General features: G+C 40.8%; 1 protein-coding gene across 3 annotated transcripts in view; it reads right to left on the bottom strand.

Moving 5' to 3' along the window:
- The window catches only part of DEPTOR (DEP domain containing MTOR interacting protein), a 170,225-nt gene that overhangs the window by 84,096 nt on the left and 65,781 nt on the right, over nt 1–20,348 (bottom strand). The window lies entirely within an intron of this gene.

The raw sequence follows: 20,348 nt of genomic DNA, 5'->3' as shown, positions 1-20,348 counted from the left end.
TTTGAACTACCTAGTGGCTAGTTATGTAGCAACCAGTCAACCTGTGGGCTCATGGTATGTCATGAAGAGTGTGTTGGGCCATGGGGAAATTGCAACATTAAGGACAATGGATTTAGTTTTTCCTAAAAATAAGTATATTCCATTTAAAGGCTTTCATTTATTCTGAAATTATATCATCACAACTTTTTTGTTGTTCATTCACCCGCCCATTTATTCAACTAACGTTTATTGAGTCAGGATGACTATATGCCAGGTATTTTTCTTGCCCAGTGTTTTATGAAATTATGGTAAAAACAGAAGTTCTTTTTTTTAAGTATTCATTCTTGGCAAAAATTTTTTTTTGGACTTTGAAATTCAAAAATTCTATAAACCACTGGGAAAATAATCTAATACAATGTATTAAGAATCACATTAACCCTTTTATCAATAATGTTTACTGGTTCAACAGCCTCCTTGGGTATTTCACAAACAGAATCACATCGCTTCTAGGTCAACACCAGCAAATGCAATCTAGGGTTGTGACTGTATTTATCATCCACATTTGCTAATGAATAACTCTTCTGGTTACGTGAATATCAGAGTCTCAGAAATGTGGGTCCCTATCAAGAGAGTACACCCTGCTAAAATTTAACTTAATGATTCATATAGGTGTTTCACAATCTTTAAATGGTGATAAACTATTCACTTCAGCTAAATGAATGATGTCGGCCACAAAGACAAACACATCTAATTCAGTGATAATTCTGCATGTTCTCAGTAAATAATACATTCTTGCATTCAGGAGATACTAAATGCATCTTGAACCAAAAGATAAGCCAATTACACTTTGATATGATATCTACAAATAGTAGCTCTTTCAATAGTCAAGTTTTTACATAAATTTAGCACATTACTACATTCAGTAATACTATAATACGGGACTTCCCTGGTGGTGCAGTGGTTAAGAATCCACCTGCCAATGGAGGGGACATGGGTTCGATCCCTGGTCCAGGAAGATCCCACATGCCACAGAGGAACTAAGCCCGTGCGCCACAACTACTGAGCCTGAGCTCTAGAGCCTGTGAGTCACAACTACTGAAGGCGGTGCCCCCTAGAGCCCGTGCTCTGCAACAAGAGAAGCCACTGCAATGAGAAGCCCGCGCAGCAAGGAAGACCCAATGCAGCCAAAATAAATAAATAAATGAAATATAAATAAAATTTTAAAAATGCTATAATACAATTTTATAGATAAGTTATTTATTTCTGGCAACCTGTTCTGAGTTTAGGATGATTTTTTAAATCCTCAAGGTGACTTTGGCAACAGTATCTTAAATTATAACCTGAAAATACATGGTACTGTATATAGCCTTATTAACACCTATTGTTTTGTCTTTGTACAGTGAATTACACAAAACATTGGCTTTGGTATAAATAAATCCAGAAAAGCATTTGAATCTAAACGAATTCCATAACAGATAAAAGTACTTTAAAAATATTTTTAATTGAAGTGGAAATTTGACTACTAAGTTAACCTCCTCAGGCTTTGACTACTGAGTCAGAGATTAATTCACCCCCATTCCCCACCTCCCCAGCATGGTACCACCTCTATCTTAAAGGATAAACATACTATCTAAGATAAGATACAAGGACTAAGTTTAAATAGGCTTTACTCATCACATTCTCTTTCCAGTAGTGTACATGACCTTAAACATGACCAAATCAGGGAAAACCAGGACTAGATGAGATAGTAGACCATCCATGTAAAGCATAATGTCAAGCAGATTGTAAGAAGGCAATAAATTGCACTTTTGGGGCTTCCCTGGTGGCGCAGTGGTTAAGAATCCACCTGCCAGTGCAGGGGACACAGGTTCGAGCCCTGGCCTGGGAAGATCCCACATGCTGCGGAGCAACTAAGCCCCTGCACCACAACTACTGAGCCTGCGCTCTAGAGCCCGCAAGCCACAACTACTGAGCCCGCGTGCCACAACTACTGAAGCCTGCGCTCTGGAGCCCATGAGCCACAGCTACTGAGCCCGTGTGCCACAACTACGGAAGCCCGCAGGCCTAGAGCCCGTGCTCCGCAACAAGAGAAGCCACGACAATGAGAAGCCCGTGCACCGCGACGAAGAGTAGCCCCCGCTCAGCGCAGCTAAAGCCCGCACGCAGCAATGAAGACCCAACACAGCCAAAAATAAATAAATAAATAAACATGAAAAATAAATAAATAAGAACATTCAATTAAAAAAATTGCACTTTTGTTATTTTACGACTGTTGTTGTCTTTACTGTGACCGTCATTTGCTGGTGATATACTGCCATGTGACTTATGGGAATTCAATTTTGTGAGACACTACATTTAACGCCCCACTTCAATTTTCAAGGACTTATTTGGGTGTTAGGGCCTCGGGAGCAGCCACATGAAGGTCTCCATGTGTTCATCCTCCAGCTGTGTGTCTGGCACAGATGGAGTCAAATTCTTCTCTCAGAAGAGAGAAGTGACAATTGCATGTGTTACTTGCATTGTTTTCAATGAATTATTTGACTTTCAAAAGGATTCTTTATTTTTTACCCTCTCATTAAAAGTTTAATAACATGAACAGAGTTTCATACATTTGCTTCGTTTGTGAGTGTAGCCCTAGGTATAACAAAGATAATCGTAGCTACAAAAGCTAAGAGTGCAGGTAGACAGCCATATAACAGCATCAATCAATCACACGTGACATCATTCATTTATTCAACCGAGTACCTAGTAAGTGACACGCAGGATCCCAGCCATCTATCCTAGCATGCTGATTGGAATATGACACCTCGTCTGCTCATCCTTTCAAGCTCATCAATACCAAAGTCTTCTAAAAGAGACATTGTTTCACATGAGAAGAAAGCAGTTAAGTTGGGATTTTTCTGAAAACTCTCTTAATGCTAAATAACTTTTAGAAAACAGTATCATGCAATGAAAAGCAAAGGTTCTAGAGTCAGAAAAGCTCGGTTTTGCTCCCAGTTCTGTCACCTTTATGAACTGAGTGATTACGGCAACTTACTAAATTTAAGCCTCAAATTTTTTGCATAGTTTTGCTGTGAAGAAGAAACGGGATAATTTACATAAGAGACTTGAAATGGTATCTGACATATAGTGTTTTAAGTGTTCTTCTCAGATTCCTAAAGATTGACTTTAGCTTTTGGTCACTTAAGTTCTTGCACAGAACCCATTTCTTCTGTCTTTTCTGCCCTTCTTTTAAGAACACTTTGCCCAGATCCCACGAGCAGTTCTGTCATCTCTCACTTGAGAAAAATATGAAATCTTAACCAGATGTCCAGTTCAAGCTTGGCAAGTATCCCACTGGAAAATAATTAAATCTCAGAAGTCAAAGAAAAGCGAGAAATAAAGGAGTGAATTAAGACACAGGAAGTTTTAAGAATTAGTTTAAGGAAGCCAAAGATTTCTTTTGTTTCGCCATAAATTACATATGTAGAGTCTCAAGAAATAAAAATGGCTAAAGGGCATACAGTTTATATTCCAGAGAGAGAGATGCATTGATTCTTCCTACACTTTAACATGACACTCTACAAATGAAATGCAAAAATCATTTGCTACATAAGCAAGTTGCTCTTTGTTAAACACAGAAAAAATACCCTAAGAGCTAAGGGGAAAAAAATTAAAGAGAAGGAAAGAAAAATCAAGGAGGAGAACAGTGACTGGTGTCTCTAAATCTTGAGGTCATTCCAATTCTTCATTTCTTAGATCCCAATGCTATACAGGACCTATATATTAGAGTAAATGTTGTGCTATATATAACTTAACAGATTTCATTCTTTGCTCCTTGAGAATATATATATTTTTTAAAATGGGCACATCACCATTGTTTGCAGCTATACAAATTTGGAACCAAAGTTGATGCCTAGCAATAGAGGAATAGTTGACTGAATTGCTCCTGGAGAAGATTAATCTCTAAGCAGGAGGAAGTAAGGAGAGACAATATTCAACTCAGTATCTACTGTTCTAGTTGTGCTTTTATCACAGCTGTAATTGAAAGCTGACAACTTCTTACTCATCCAATTTATAATTTCTGGGACTTTCCAAGCATTCTCTTTTTATTGGTGGAATTCTCTAGGGGCTTGGCTTGGCTTAGTATTAAGTGAGACATAAAACAAGAGGAAAAGCAGAAAGAGCCAGAAAGCTGAAGCAATGCAAATACAAGACAATCTTATTGCTTAGGGAAATGGGGGCTTTAGAAGCACTAAACTCCCAATGTTCATATTTGGTAAAAGAAAACAGATCCCTATTCACTGTATGCCTTCACTTTTTAAAAAAAATTAATTTATGTATTTAGTTTTGGCTGCATTGGGTCTTCGTTGCTGCACACGGGCTTTCTCTAGTTGTGGCGAGCAGGGGCTACTCTTCGTTGCGGTGCGCGGGCTTCTCATTGCGGTGGCTTCTCTTGTTGCGGAGCACGGGCTCTAGGCGCTTCAGTAGTTGAGACACGTGGGCTCAGTAGTTGTGGCTCACGGGCTCTAGAGTGCAGGCTCAGTAGTTGTGGCGCACGGGCTTAGTTGTTCCACGGCATGTGGGATCTTCCCGGACCAGGGCTCAAACCCGTGTCCCCTGCATTGGCAGGCAGATTCCTAACTACTGCGCCACCAGGGAAGTCTGCCTTCACTTTTCAGAAAGCATGAGGGGAACGTCATGGAGTCTACCAAAATCATAAAGTGACACAGTTCAGATATATTCTTTTGGTGGATAATGTGGCTACATTTTTTCTCTTATAAATTATTAGGATGAGTTAGCAAAGAAAGGAATTTTTAAAAGCTGATTATCTGAAAGAAGGAGAATTGGCTTCTATTCCATTCACACATTTGTTCTAAGGATGAATATAAAAACTTATCATCTTAAGCCCTATAAGTTCCGCTGAATATAAGACATTTTAGGCTACTTATCTAGCTGGAGAGAAGAAGATCACATACCTTCATCCATCCTTGAAATGTTTGCTGGCAGATGACATAACACAACAGACATCATGAAATAAGTAACTGAATCCAGCAGTGTGATAAGAAAGTAAGAAGGTGGTGGTGAGGAAGGGGGAGGGGGAAAGAATGTGTGTACATCAACTGTCCCCTGAATAGCACTTCATCAGAACTTTTAAAAAGTTTTAGAATTTAGAAGAGTCAAAAGTGGGCTTAGACAGGGGAATAAGGATAATGACTATTATAATGGGGAAGAAAAAAGACCAGCAAAGGATGAGGCTGGGGGGGCTGTGACTAGTCCTGCAAGTTGGTGTCAAAGCTAAAACGTCTTCAAGGTCACCTTCCAGGCAGAAGGCCCTCCCTGGCTGTGATTAACATCGTTATCATCAGAACATCGCACAGCAGCAAAGGTGGGCATGGCTCACCACTTCACCCAGCGTGCGATGGTGGGTGAAGGATCTTTCTGGGCCATCAAGGATGTCACTCCATCCTACCACTGGCTCCATTTCCTCTTGTTTTCTTTTTTATATCCTACTGAGCCTTATAGCTCCTCCTGAAAGGACATTAGTACCTACAGACATTGCTTAAGAGGACTGACAAACCTTAAGGATTAAGAGGTGGCAGATCTAGTCCTCAGACTTTTGCGTTAATAAAAGGCAAATAAATTCTGCCTATGAAACTGCTGCACCTTCCCTGCCAACAAAAGCTTTCAGTTGTTTCACACGTCCAAGTATGGATCTGCACTCTTTTGCCTCCCTGCTCCTGCTAGATCACAGTCCTACAGTGTCCAAGCATTTTATGTCACTCAGTACGCTGCATATTTAAAAAATTGTCAGAACTAAAATACATAAATATTATGCTTTTTAAATCATGTGTCTGTTGGAAAATATGAATTGAGCATTAATTACAACAGAAGATGAAAGCTATTCTTTCAAGAAAATCTAAACTGTACTTAAAGCCATAACTACCCATCTCAAACCATCCTAAAGGGATGCAGGAGTTGAAAGAGCTCTGTTTTCCAAAGCAGCACAAGTCCTTGATTCGAGGTTAGGCAATTATGCCACACAAGGACAGTTAGGTGCCTGGGATACAAAACTCTTCAAAAGGCAATACCAACAGTCAGTCAGAGAACTAAAATAATTACTTCCTGAGTACTGACAATATTAAGAAGAGGATATGAGAGCAGAAAATTGATTTTAGGGCATAAAGTTCTATGAATTGATATTACTAAAACAAAACACTTCATATACACAAAGTTAGAACCCAATTACACTTATTTAATTGGCTGAAGGGAGGAAAAGAGATGGAAAAGAGGAAAAAGGATCCAAGTAACTTCAGTAAGATTGCAGAAAAGATGAAAATCAAAACATGACATTGTAATTGTACGGGTTTCTGCTGCTTCTGTGTCTTACTGCGAGAAAAGTAAAGGTAATAAACAGATGCAAGGTCAAATTATATTTTATTCTTCTCTATGCATCTTTAAATAACAGCTGGGTGCATTCCAAAGCCTAGAACCTCATGTTGTTAGTGATAAAATTCAGAACAAAGAGTATGTTTTTCAAAAATGAGGTTGTTTTTCAGAGACTAATTCATATTGTAAGTGCAGAGAGGTCTGAAAACAAATTTACTTTGTCTGGCAAATGAAATCCTTCATATGCGTAATTCAATGAAAGAAATCTGTAACTCTGTTCTAGAGCCTTTGGAATTGTTGGCATAAATCCAAGGGCCTTCAGTGTTGATTTATTTTTAAAAGTATATATTCAGCATAGAGTATGTATAAGATATTAAGACCAGCAATGGATGAGGCCATTAAACGTATATTAATCTCTACCCACCAAGGCATCTCATGATGAGGATATATTGATGATAACAATAATAAGAGTAGCAATCAGCTAACATTTACTAAGTGGTACACATGGCATGATTATATCATTCAGTTCTCAAAGCAGCAGAGAGAGCTATTGTAATTATTTGTATTTTACAGATGAGATTACACAAGGTCAACTTGCCCAAGGTCCCATAGTCATTAACTGGAAGATCCAAGACAGAAGCATTGACAGATTAACTCTGAAACCCCATCCCTTAATCTCCTCCCTAGACTGTCTCCCATCCCCTAATAATGCCAAATGAGGAGGCAATGAGCTTATAAACACCAGAAAGCAGTCTGCTTTTTCCTCATTTATTCCTGTCGCCAGGTAACAGAAGACAACTTGGCTGGGCATGTTTTCTACAAAATTCTTCACCAGGGTAAAATGTTGATTATCTTGGAATTGCTTATTAAAAGGACAAAGAGACAGCATGGTAAACACCCCTCTGCCTACAGATGGTCTTGGGTTGAACACTGGCTTCACTCTTTACTAAGTTACTTAACGCCCCTGAACTTCAATTTTATTCATCTGTAAAATGAGTTGAAGAGGTAATGAAACAACATGGGTAAAAGGCTTATTAGAGTTTCTGGTACGTAGAAGCATTCAATTAATGTTAGCCATGTGTGGGCTTCCAATTGAGGGCCCACCCAGGTGTCAGTGCCCAAAGGATACCTTTCTAATCCTTTTCAGACTTCACCTATGTAAGCAAAGCTTCTGGCAGCAACTCTAGGTGGTCTGTGGGAAAAGAAGGCATCCTACCTAAACCAGATAAATTCAGCACGGCCAGCAACGCAGAGAAGGACATCCAATGTGATGCTGGAGGTATCAGAATAAATCCTACTCAAAACCACTAGCTATGAAAGCCCACCAAAGCCTTATTCCCAGATGACATCTGCTTACCATTCCCAGAAAGGTTACCATATAACCTGTGCGTGCTTTAGCGTACAGTAATTTATCAGGTATTCCATATGAGACCGGAGATACTAGGACCCTTGAAGGAGGAAGATGCAGACGTTCAGAAAAGGAGGATGTCAGTGGTGAGATTTAGTAGCTTTTAAAAAAATAAGTCTCCATATATTTCTATATTATTTATACTTGTACTCATCTTAAACAAAAAAGGAAAATAGGAAATACCTCACCTACTTTTTTTCCCAGTAAACTTTGTTTTAAAATAATTTTAGATTTATTAAAAAAAAAGCTGTAAAGACCGTACAGACAGTTCCCATATATCCTTCACCCAGCACCCCCTGACGTTAATATAACCATGATATAAACTAAGACAAAACTAGGTCAAAACTAAGACATTAACACTTGTACATCCACCTGCTTTAAATCTAGCTTAGAGCTACCAGGAGCTCAGGCTGAGGACAGAGGAAACAAACTGTTCCTTGGAAGCCCATGTTTCAGAGGGAAGGTCACTTAGTTACTTAATGAAAAAGACACTTGTCCTCGTGGCTGACAATACTAGCTGCTTGTCCAAAACCCATTTTCCCTTTCTTCCTCCTTTATTATTTGTACAGGGCAGCAGTGTGCCCGGCTAACAGCATTAGATTCACTCATTGCCATCCGGCGAACGAGTCCATGTTGACACAGATCTGGCCCATGTAATGTCAGTAGAAATCTCTGGGAAAGGTGACTCTTCCTAAATAAAGAGGAACCTTTCTGTTCAAGCAGGCATTACTACATTTTCTCTTATTTGTAGCAAAACACAATTCTGTTATTGTTCCAAACTCAGGTCTGGACACAGAAATCAAAGGCTTAGAAAACAAACACTTTCTGTTTATCTGCAGCCCACACCTTGTAACAAGCTATGCTTTACTCGGAAGCCAAGAGCGATTAGACAGAAAGTCTTACAGGCAGAAGATATGCCTTCCAGCAACTCGGCTCTGATTCCCTGGTGACAGAAGTGGTTATGGACAGTCCCTGGGTCTCAGTGTTTCCATCTGTGGAAAATAAATTACAATAACTTCTTTTAACCAAAGCAAGTGAAATTAATAAATATATGGGAAGCCACAGCTCTCTGGAAGACAGGGCTGCAATGATGCCCGTGTACCATGAATAAATAATATTGTTCTGCTGTCAGCAAAAATCCAAAGGATCCCATGACAAAGACTAGGAATTTAAGAAAGTGCTCCTGAATTTGGGTTCGTATACTGGATAAGCCCATTCTGAGCAAAAAGAGAAGTGCTGGGGCTTCCCTGGTGGTGCAGTGGTTGAGAGTCCGCCTGCCGATGCAGGGGACACGGGTTCGTGCCCCGGTCTGGGAAGATCCCACATGCCCCGGAGCGGCTGGGCCCGTGAGCCATGGCCGCTGAGCCTGCGCGTCCGGAGCCTGTGCTCCGCAACGGGAGAGGCCACAACAGTGAGAGGCCCGCGTACCGCAAAAAAAAAGAGAACTGCTGAGTTCAGATCCAGTCCAAATGATCTCAGTCAACAATTTCTGACTTGTGGAAATATTAAAAATATTTAGTCAAAGGAAATATTTAAAAAATCAGAGAAAAAAGAAAACATGACTGTGAAATCACTGAGCTAAAGAAAAGAGAAGAGGGACTTCCCTGGCAGTCCAGTGGTTAAGACACCTCACTTCCACTGCAGGAGGCACGGGTTCAATCCCTGATCGGGGAACTAAGATCCCACATGCCGCACAGCAAAAAATAGGAAAAAAAGTAAAAAAGAGAGAGAGAGAGAGAAGAATTGTTGCCATTCCAGAAACTTGTGTGGCTGGCACCCAGGTTTACTTGGGTGTACAAACTGGTACAGCAAAATAGAGATACCGAGGTGCTTCCTCAACACAAACTTATAGGCATTTCAGCTGTCGGGGAACAAAGATCTCAACAAAGATCTCTGAGCTAAGGGGCTGAAAAGTGGAATACACACTCACTGGGATACCACCATACTCTGTGCTTTGCTCAAAGGTCTAGAGCTTTGCTCTTCAGAATGGCTGACAAGCACCAGAAATGTGGCAAGGAGCTTTAAGTGTAAAATACACACTGGATTTGGAAGATTGAATATGAAAAAAAGGAACATAAAAGAGCTGATCGCTATTTTCCGTATCGATTATATTTTGAAATAGCATTTTGGAGATGATGAGTTAAATATATATTATTAAGGTTAATTTCATCTGTTCCATTTTACTTTCACTGCAGCTACTAGAAAATTTAAAATTACATATATGGATTGCATTTGTGGCTTTCATCCTATTTCCATGGAAAATAGGATCAGTCTAGAGGCTGGTACCTCATAGGAACAGATCAGCTAACAAACAAGTTCATCCCTTTAAGTGTAGCACTTTGAGAGCCATTTGTCCTAGAAGATAATTCTTATCCTGAGCTCTTGACAGCCAAGTGGTCAAAAGTTGTTGGTATTGCTGTCTGCTTCCCCCCCACACCCATTATCTCCCTATCCTATTTCCTTCATTTTGATGAGGAAGTACATTATGTTCCCACTTGACAGGAATCCTTGCTTGAGTTTAAGTTCCCAGCAACTGTGGAAGAGGACTTCAGAGAGACAGGAGTGGTTTTGCCAGTGGCCAAAACCAATACCCAGACCCCCTTCTTTGGCCTGGTGGCTTTGGTCATTTCCAATCAGACTGAAACCTAGGCCACAGCTAAGGGAGTGGCTAAAATAAAATGGAAGGAATATAGACTCTGATATGCAGGCTTTCCTCGGGTGGAAAGGAGAGAGGAGAGGGGCTGGGCTCCTTGTTGGGTCAAATGTCATTACTGGGACAGAGAGAAAGAAAGTGAAGGGGACCTTTTCAGAATAAAGCTAGATAAAATGTTAGAGTCTTTAAAATGTTATGTCAGGTTAAAAATAATATATATAAGCAATTTTACAAAAAGATTACTCTCCATTTTAGATTAAAATTGCTTATGATATTAATAAAAGTATTTTTCCAACTGTAATAAGGATGTGTGTGTGTGTGTGTAATCCCTTCTTAAATTTTAACTTAATACTGTTCTATAGTCACATTGATCAGAGTTTACATATGGTCAGTTTTTTTTTTTTACAATTTTTTAATTCATTTAAAAATTTTTTAAATTTATTTATTTATATTTTTGGCTGCATTGGGTCTTCGTTGCTGCATGCAGGCTTCCTCTAGTTGCGGTGAGCGGGGGCTACTCTTCGTTGAGGTGCGAGTGTTTCTCATTGCTGTGGCTTCTCTTGCTGCAGATCACAGGCTCTAGGCACACGGGCTTCAGTAGTTGTGGCTCACGGGCTTAGCTGCTCCGTGGCAAGTGGGATCTTCCAGGACCAGGGATCAAACCTGTGTCCCCAGCATTGGCAGGCAGATTCTTAACCACTGTGCCACCAGGGAAGTCCTGTTTTGCTTTTTACTTGAAGTACAGTTGATTTACAACATTGTGTTAGTTTCAGGTGTACAGCAAAGTGATTCAGTTACACACTTTTTTTTCAGATTCGTTTCCATTATAGGTTATTACAAGATATAGTTTTCTGTGCTATACAGAAAATCTTTATTGCTTATCTATTTTATATATTTATATTGGTGTGTATCTGTTAATCCCACACTCCTAATTTATCCTTTACCCTCCCTACCTCTTCCCTCTTTGGTAACCACAAGTCTGTTCTCTATATTTGTGAGTCTGTTTCTTTTCTGTAAAGAATTTCATTTGTATTGTTTTTTAGATTCCACATATAAGTGATATCACATAATTTTTGTTTTTCTCTGACTTCCTTCGCTTAGTATGATAATCTCTGGGTCCAACTATGTTGCTGTAAATGGCAATATTCCATCCTTTTTTATGACTGAGTAATATTCCTCTGTGTGTGTGTGTGTGTGTGTGTGTGTGTGTGTGTGTACCACATCTTCTTTATCCATTCATCTGTTGATGGACACTTAGGTTGCTTCCATGTCCTGGCTATTGTAAATAGTGCTGTAATGAACATTGGGGTGCATGTGTCTTTTTGAATTATGGTTTTCTCAGGGTATATGCCCAGTAGTGGGATTGCTGGGTCATATGGTAGTTCTATTTTTAGTTTTTTAAGGAACCTCCATACTGTTCTCCATAGTGGCTGCACCAATTTATTCCCACCAACAGTGTAGGGGGTTCCCTTTTCTCCACACCCTCTCCAGCACTTATTTGTAGACTTTTTGGTGATGGCCATTCTGACCAGTGTGAGGTGATACCTCACTGTAGTTTTACATATGGTCAGTTTTATACCTGATAATCACTCCATGGTATCACAGACTTCAGCTTGTTGATCCATTTCTGGCAGAAGGGGGGAGGAGGGAGCAGGGCAGAGGCAGCTAGAAAGAAGGAGCGTCTCCAAAGGACTATAGGCCAGAACACAAAAGACAACCCAGTCACACTGCCTGAGACAAACGTATCAGCTAAGAAAAACTGAGTTAAAGTGAGTGGCTAAGAATTGAGAGCCCTAAGTGGCAGGTGGGAGATTTTCTAGAGGAAGAACTAAGAGAGACCTCAGTGTGGCAAAGATGAAACGGCCGTGAGAATAATCATCATAACTGCTCAAGGAGAGCCTGGGTCCCACACAGGAATCCCTGCCCAAACTCCCAGCCTCCCAGCTGAGAGAGGAGCTCCCTCAAGATGGACACAGGGTCAGAGCTAGAAAAAAGAGAATGGAGGCAGTTTGTCCTTAAAGGAGAACCTCTTAACTTTTTGCCCCCCCCACCCCCAATCTCCCCTTGAGGGCTGTGGTCAAGCTCATGTCCATCAGTAACCAGGAGTGAACACCACCGTGCTTTTTGACCAGGAGGAGAATCAGCAGTCTGAACTGTCCATTCCACCCAGGAGATCCTGACATATTGTTCTTTTAATAAACTTGAGACCCCAGCCTCCAGGTCCCTCCAAAAATGACCACCGAAACCCAGCTGAGTCCTTAAATTACCATGTAAGGCCAGGAGACTGCATACTTTCATAAACTTCAACTGCACAGAGATTGTGTGCATGTGTTTTTAAGGCTTCCTTGTGCCGCTTTAACAAGGTCACATTTGGGCAAACTGAAGACCCTGTACTGCAGCGGCCACCGGCCCACAAGCTGTCAGAAGCAAGGCAGGAGTCGGTAGGGGCCCAGGCTACCGAGCCACAGTCTGTATCTAGAGGATCAGTTTCTGGACACCTGACAAAAGCTATACTGATGTCAACTGAGGAAAGAAATATTTACAGTTATGACACTGTTCACAAAAGACCTCTATTCTTTGCACATAACACCCTTCTTTTGGAAGATTACATAAGATGAGGCATCTCTCACTCCTTTCATACCTTCTAAAAGTCAAGCCTTTGTGTAGCTACAGACCTGTTGTCCTTCAACAAAACCAATACTATATTGTGTGCCAAAGTATTAGCCTGTGACTTTACCAAGGAAACCTGTTTCCTTCTGTTTGCATTGTGACAGCAGGCTGGCTGTGTCCGTTTTTCTTCCTGCTTTGGATTCAGCTATAATAAAAAGTAAAACAGAGCCAAAGCCTATCAGAGGGCACAGTAGGAAAATTCCAAGAAATTTTAAATCGAGAAAGGAAAAAGTTACAGTAGATAACAGCTGCTGATAAAGATGACACTTGAAATATTAATTATTGAAAGCAGATTATGGAACTATCCTACCCAATCTGTATTTTCTTCTATTCAGAGTATAAAATTTAGGAGCTGAGAACGATTAGGCTCATGGCAAATGCTTAAATATTGTCATCTAAAGCAACAGGGAAAATAATATCAGGTGAATTGATTTGGGGGGAGGATTAAATGAACTGAGAGCAGTAAAGGACAGCTTGTCTGTTGCTTTCGCCTGCCCAGCCTGCCTTGTGGTAACAGAACTTTCAAGAAAAAAATTTTTTTTTCTTTGGGTGGAACAATGACCCACCACCACTTGGTTAGTCTGTCAGTCAAAGGGCCCTGCCTATCCAGGGGGCAAGAGGTGGGCATGTGACCCAGACTCAGCCAATCAGAGTTGTTCTCTAGAGTTTAGTCTCCGGAGAGAGGGCCAGCATAGGCAGAAAATAGCTAGCACTGTAGGTGTCTGAGAGGGATTGCCCTTCGTCACTAGTTCCTCGCAACTGGATCCCCAAGAGCTGCTCCAGTTCTTCTCCAGGCAGCTTGCTTTCCAGGGCTTTAACTATTAGTTCACTCTGCCATATATCTGAAGCAAATGATGATTGAGGCTGCTTATATTCAAAGAACTCTAGCTGGTGTAAACACCCAGTATGCCTGGCAAATGGCAAATCCTCAAAAAGTGGTCACTACTGTCGTTCATTCGTTCTACACATTTTTTACTGAATAGCTAATATATAAGTGCCAAGCCATGGGGGATACAGAGACAAGAAAACAAATCCTTTCTTTGTTTTGGCTGCATGGAGCAGCATGCAGTATCTAGATCCCAAACCAGGGATGGTACCAGTGCCCCCTGCCATTGAAGCATGGAGTCCTCACCAATGGACCACCAGGAAGTTCCCAGAAAACAAATTATCTGTCTTCAAAGCACTTATATTCCAGCTAAGGGTAAAGAAACACTAAGATACTGGGTACCACCTGTAATGGAAAAATCTTCATTTTGTTGGTGACAAGGAGTTACCAGAAGCAAAAGCAGGAGAGGATAGTCTTGATAGGGAAGAAGAAAGGGCAGGTAAGTAAGGGTAGGGTGCCATTGACAAAGACTCTCTCCTTTCCAGACTTTAGTCAGGTTTCTCTGAGCCCTCATTGCCATTTCTTTTAAAAAATATTTTTATTTATTTATTTGGCTGCTTGGGTCTTAGTTACGGCACGTGGGATCTTTCGTTGCAGCGTGCGGGCTCTTCCTTGAGGTGTGTAGGCTTCTCTCCAGTTGTGGCGCTGGGGCTCTAGAGTGCGCGGGCTCAGTAGTTGCAGAGCATGGGCTAGTTGCCCCTCGGCATGTGGGATCTTAGTTCCCCGACCAGGGTGGAACCCAAGTTCCCTGCACTGGAAGGCAGATTCTTAACCACTGGACCACCAGGGAAGTCCCTGAGCCCTCATTTCTACTAGACCTTGACATTGGCCTCTATCCTGTGGTAACAGAACTTCCAAAAAAATTTTTTTTTGGTGGAAGAATGCCCCTCCCTGACTTGGCGAGTCTGTCAGTCAAAGGGCCCTGCTCATCCAGGGTCAGGAGGTAGGCATGTGACTCAGCCAGATTTGACCTACCCAGCCCAGCCTTAGCAAAGAATCCTGCTAAGTCAGGATCCCCCAAATCGTGATACCTGATCACTTTTATTATTTTATCAAGTTCCTCATCCTCCATCTTTGACGTCTAAGTCCCTGGCCTCAAAATCCCCCTGCCCTTGGTGTCTCCCATTAATAAATTTCCATCCACTGACCCCCTCACCCTGTTCCATGGCTATAAAACCCCACTTGTCCTCGCTGTTCTTGGAGTTGAGCCCCATCTCCCTCCCTTGCTACAATAGTCCTATTGCACTAGTCTTAAAGTCTTCCTTACCATTTTAACAAGTGTCAGAATAACTTTTTTCTGTAATATCATATGGTCTTGGGCAAGTTGCAAACTCCTCAATCATCAGTGCCTTTGTTCTTCCTTCCTCCCATCCTTCCTTCCCTCCCTCTCTTCTTTGGCTATGCTATTCCAGGCTGGGCCGAACTCTGTCAAGTGCTCTTAATTACTGAGAAGATGGGGTTAATTCCTGTCTGGATCTGGCATCTAACTTCCTTTGCAGAATGAAGATCCCAAATTCTCTCTTCATGGCTACCAGGGAGAATGTCTCAGCTACTGTCTTCCACTGGAGAATGGGATCACCAAAACTACCCTCGAGCAGCTGGGAGGATTAAAAATATAATACATGGAAAACTGCTTTATGTGTTGCAAAATTTATATAATTATATTTTTCAAAAACAAAAGAAAAAGAAAGAGGGCTTGATGAAGTGTTGAAATTGTTAAAGTGCTCTGACTAAATCTTTAAAAGAGGAAATTATACGCCTGGACACAGCAGCGGTAGCCTGATTATCCAGGGTCAGCTGCTGCAGCTGTGAGCAATTTACCCACGTGACTCTGCTGTCTGTTACCCTCCGTTTAAGGAAAAGATAGCTGGAGAGCAGCTCAGCAGTTGAGGGAGATATTTACGTGAGTAAAGAAATGTGTTCATCGCATTTGCAAAGGTCACACAAAAATCTCAAGGTACTCAGTCATTGCGAAAAAGGAATCTTGTAATATTTTATGAGCTAACAATGATTATAGTTGCAATATCTGACAGGCTTTGTGAGCTGATGCAATAAAAGTTGAGAATTTTTTTCCTAGTCTAGGGAAGCTTATAATTAGCATCCAATCTTCTTTACTGATTAAGAGCCAGATTGCCTTGATGTGAATCTTGAATCTACCATTTACTAGCTCTTGTCTTCAGCAAGTTACTTAACCTCATTTTAAGAATGAGAATTATTATGATACCTAACTCATAGAGTTATTTAAAGGAGTAAATGTAGAGTGATTAGAACAGTGTCTGGCATAGAGCAGGGACTCTGTACATTTTAATTGTTATTTAGAATTGATCAGATCAACTACAATAGCTGGCATTTGAGAGCCATAAGAGGCAGACTCTGCTAAAAGCTTTTGCCCACCTTTATCGTTTAATTCTCACAGCAGCTCTGGGCAGGAAAGAGTTACCACAGCAGCCTTGAAACAGAAAAGCCTGCTTGTGGGGCTGGCCCCTGGCAAGCTTCTGGGAACTTGGCTTTTGAAAGGTTCTCTGAGTTACCGTCTGATAAGGCAACTTTGCTTTACCTGGGACACTGAATTCTGCTGTACCAGCCTGCCCAAATTGTTTGCACAAACACTGCAATTAATGGAGAATACGTGCTTTCCTTCTGAGAGTCTGGAAGGCACGGAGTATACCGTGTGTGTACTGTGGCTGGAAGGCACGGAGTATACTGTGGCTGTCTGGGCAGGCAGAGTATACCTCTATGAGCAGCCCCCAATAAAAATCTTGCCCTCTGAGTTTCAAGTGGGTTTCCCTGGGCAGAGATATTGTACACGTGTTACTGCATGTCCCTGCTGGAAGAAGGAACCAGTTCTGCCCGGCCCTGGAAGGGAGAACAGAGGAATCCTGCACCTGGATTTCTCCGGACAACACCCAATGTGTCTTTTTCCCTTGCTGATCCTTCTCTGTGTCTTTTTAAGATTAAAAAACCTTAGCCACGAGTCCAATCATATGTTGAGTCTTTCTAGTACATGTGGGTAGTCCTAGGATTTCAAAAAGCAAAACCAAAAACCCAACGAACCAACCAAACATAACAACTCTCAAAGGTATATAATATGACTTTAATTTAATAAATTTTAAAACCTGAGGAATGGAAGAGTTGAGATGTCGACAAGGTCACACAGTAGGTGAAGGAGATGGGATGTAAATCCTGCCTGTTTCCCTCCAAAGACCATGTTCATTCCACAGTGCCCGGCAAGCCACACCCGATTACATACATCCTGGACCAACGGAAACTCCTTTCTAAGGCACAATGCCTAGTAGCTACCGGTTAGCTATGCAACCTTGGAAAAATATCTTAAAGGCTTTGAATTCAAGAATTCTTCACTGTAAAACTGTAATAATGATAATAATATCATTTTATATATATATATATATATATATATATATATATATATATATATATATATACACACACACACACATATACATTTGCATGCAAGTTAATTACTCAGCTAACAAGTTCTGTCCTGATTACAGAGTCCTGATTACAGAGTCCTGATTACAGAGCATTAACCATTCATAAATGAAGCTGGCTAGGATTTCATAAGTGGGCTTGATTTTTATGCCTACTGGTTTCAAGCTAGGGAACCACTTTTATCCAGCAACCTTTTGCTCAAAGCCTAGAGGCTTTCTTTAATGTTTAACTTATGAAATTAATTATTAGCTGGACAATTCAGAGCTCTGCTTAAGATACTAGCTGGTATTTATCATTAACTCTAACGTACACATATGTGGTGGCCATGTTTTCATAACTCAAAGTTAGAATCTGTGATCTAGCAATGAGTTGCTGGGAAACTGGAACTCCCTTGGAAACTCTGACTCTGTATATAGAGAATATTCAATCCTCCTAAAACCATGGAAAACAAATTTCCGTGGATAAGATTTGCTAACAATAATTCCTTATTTTATCCTTTACATCACAACGTTATGGCATTTATGTTTAAAGCATTATAAAATTACACTGTAGGGGCTTCCCTGGTGGCGCAGTGGTTAAGAATCCGCCTGCCAATGCAGGGGACACGGGTTCAAGCCCTGGTCCGGGAAGATCCCACATGCCAAGGAGCAACTATGCCTGTGCGTCACAACTACTGAGCCTGAGCTCTAGAGCCCACGTGCCGCAACCACTGAAGCCCGTGCGCCTAGAGCCTGTGCTCCGCAACAAGAGAAGCCACCGCAATGAGAAGCCCGCGCAGCGCAACGAAGAGTAGCCCCCGCTCGCTGCAACTAGAGAAAGCCCGCACAGCAACGAAGATCCAACGCAGCCAAAAAAATAATAATAATTACACTGTAATTGAGGTATAATTACTCACTCTTTGGAAATCATTTGGAAACAATTTGTGGCATCCTCTATCTTCTCTCTGAAGTTGAGATGTACATTATCAGTCAGTAAACGGTAGTATAAAATTCTGGTTTTCTCTAGAGTTTGGTATCACCAAGTTTTCTGTCTGGAGCAAAGATGACAGCATTAACTCTAACCCAAACACACCATTTTTCATGGTGGAAAGCACCAGTCACTCCAACCAATTCTGAGTTCACACTTATTAGCGATAATATCCATTTGGACACTACCACCTGAGTGGCCTCATACAAATTACTTAACCTACTGGTGCCTTGGTTTCCTTATCTGTAAAATGGAGATAATAAAAATACCTGCCCTGTAATTAATGGTTACTATTTCGTACACTTAAAAAAAATTTGTTAAGAGAGTTGATCTCATGTTAGGTGCTCTTACCACAATAAGATAAATTTAACAACAACAAAAATTAGAATATCTGACTCAAAGAGTTTAAGAGGTTTCAATAAGTTAATGTGTAAAATCTCTAGGGCAGTGCATGGCCCATGGTATAAAATAAATAACCAATAAATAAACTATATCCTACAACTTCAATTGCTCTCTAATTGCATCTATATCCGTTTTATAATCTCTACAAGACTATAAGCTGTTTAAGGCCAGGAACCATACTGGTATTTTACAATTCTATCCACCTTCCAAACCTCAATCAATAGCCCAGCAGGAAACATATCAGACCGTCAATAAACAGTTGTAAGCGCCATTGTGGCAACATCAGTTAGGAGAAAACACCCCAAAATAACTGAGTGGCTTGAGTGCCTTGCAAACCAATGCTTCTAGATCAGGGGCTTTTCAAAATATTTGACCACAATGCAGAGTACTAATTTTCATGTTACAAATCAGTGCACACATGACTATGGTCATATGTTTATATAGTGTATATCTAACTGAAATAAAGTTTTGCAGAACAATCCTTGACCTTGTTACATAAACTATGCTCTGGAATTTTCTATTCTAGTTAAATCCAATCCACTGCATCTCAAACTTTTAAAGTGCATTCGAATCACTCGGGGTTATGCAAAAATGTAGATCAGATTCAGTGGGATCAGAGATTCTGCATTTCTACCATGTTCCCAGGTGACACTGTGGGTCCATGGACCACACTTTGAGTACTAAGAGTCTAGTCTAGTCTACGAAAAAAAGTTTTTTTCTTAGTAGTTCTTTTTTTAAAAAAATTTTATTGAAGTATGGTTGATTTACAATGTTGTATTAATTTCTGCTGTACAGCAAAGTGACAGTTATTTATACATTCTTTTTCATATTCTTCTCCATTATGGTTTATCACAGGATACTGAATATAGTTCCCTGTCCTAAAAAAAATGTTTTTAACGCTGGGGGAATGACTCCCTAAACTTATTTCACTAAACCCACTAAAGGGTTGCAATCTGCAGTTTGTAAAACACTGCTCCCAATAATTTCAAAAGTTTCTTTCAAATAATTCCATTATTATCTCCCTAACACTGGGATAGAAATTCTAGGCCTGTGTAGAAGTGGAGGTAGGAGGGTTTACAGTAAGAATGACTCAAGTTATTACCTTTCATATTGACTCCTAGGCTGAAATGCTTATCTGGTTCCCGGCCCTTTCCTCACTGTTCTAAGCCTACACCTTGCAGCTATATTAGTAAATTGATTGAGCACTTATTAAGAGCAAGGCACTGAGCCAAGTGCTTTATATCTACCACCTGTACTCCTACAACCAACCTATGCAGGTATGCCCATTTTACAGATGAGAGCAGGTAAGTAGCTAATCACTGGTGGAGTTGGGATTCCAGAGCCTATGTTCTTGCAATAGCCAGCCTCATAAGAACTGAGATGGCTCCAGTGATCCTTGCCTCCTGGTTAGCACACGCATAGTCCTCTCTCATACTCAACAGGACTGACCTGGTAACCAAGAGCGTATTGAAGAAACAACAGTGTGTGACTCCCAAGGCTCAGTTAAAAGACACTGTAGCTTCTGTCTTGCATTCTCTTGGATCACTCCCTCTGCAAGAAGCCAG

This window comes from Leucopleurus acutus (assembly GCF_964270905.1).
Source record: "Leucopleurus acutus genome assembly, chromosome: 17".
In the NCBI taxonomy this organism is placed as follows: Eukaryota; Metazoa; Chordata; class Mammalia; order Artiodactyla; family Delphinidae; genus Leucopleurus; species Leucopleurus acutus.
The sequence above is the reverse complement of the archived record's forward strand: the minus strand, read 5'-3'. Positions and strand labels throughout refer to the sequence as shown.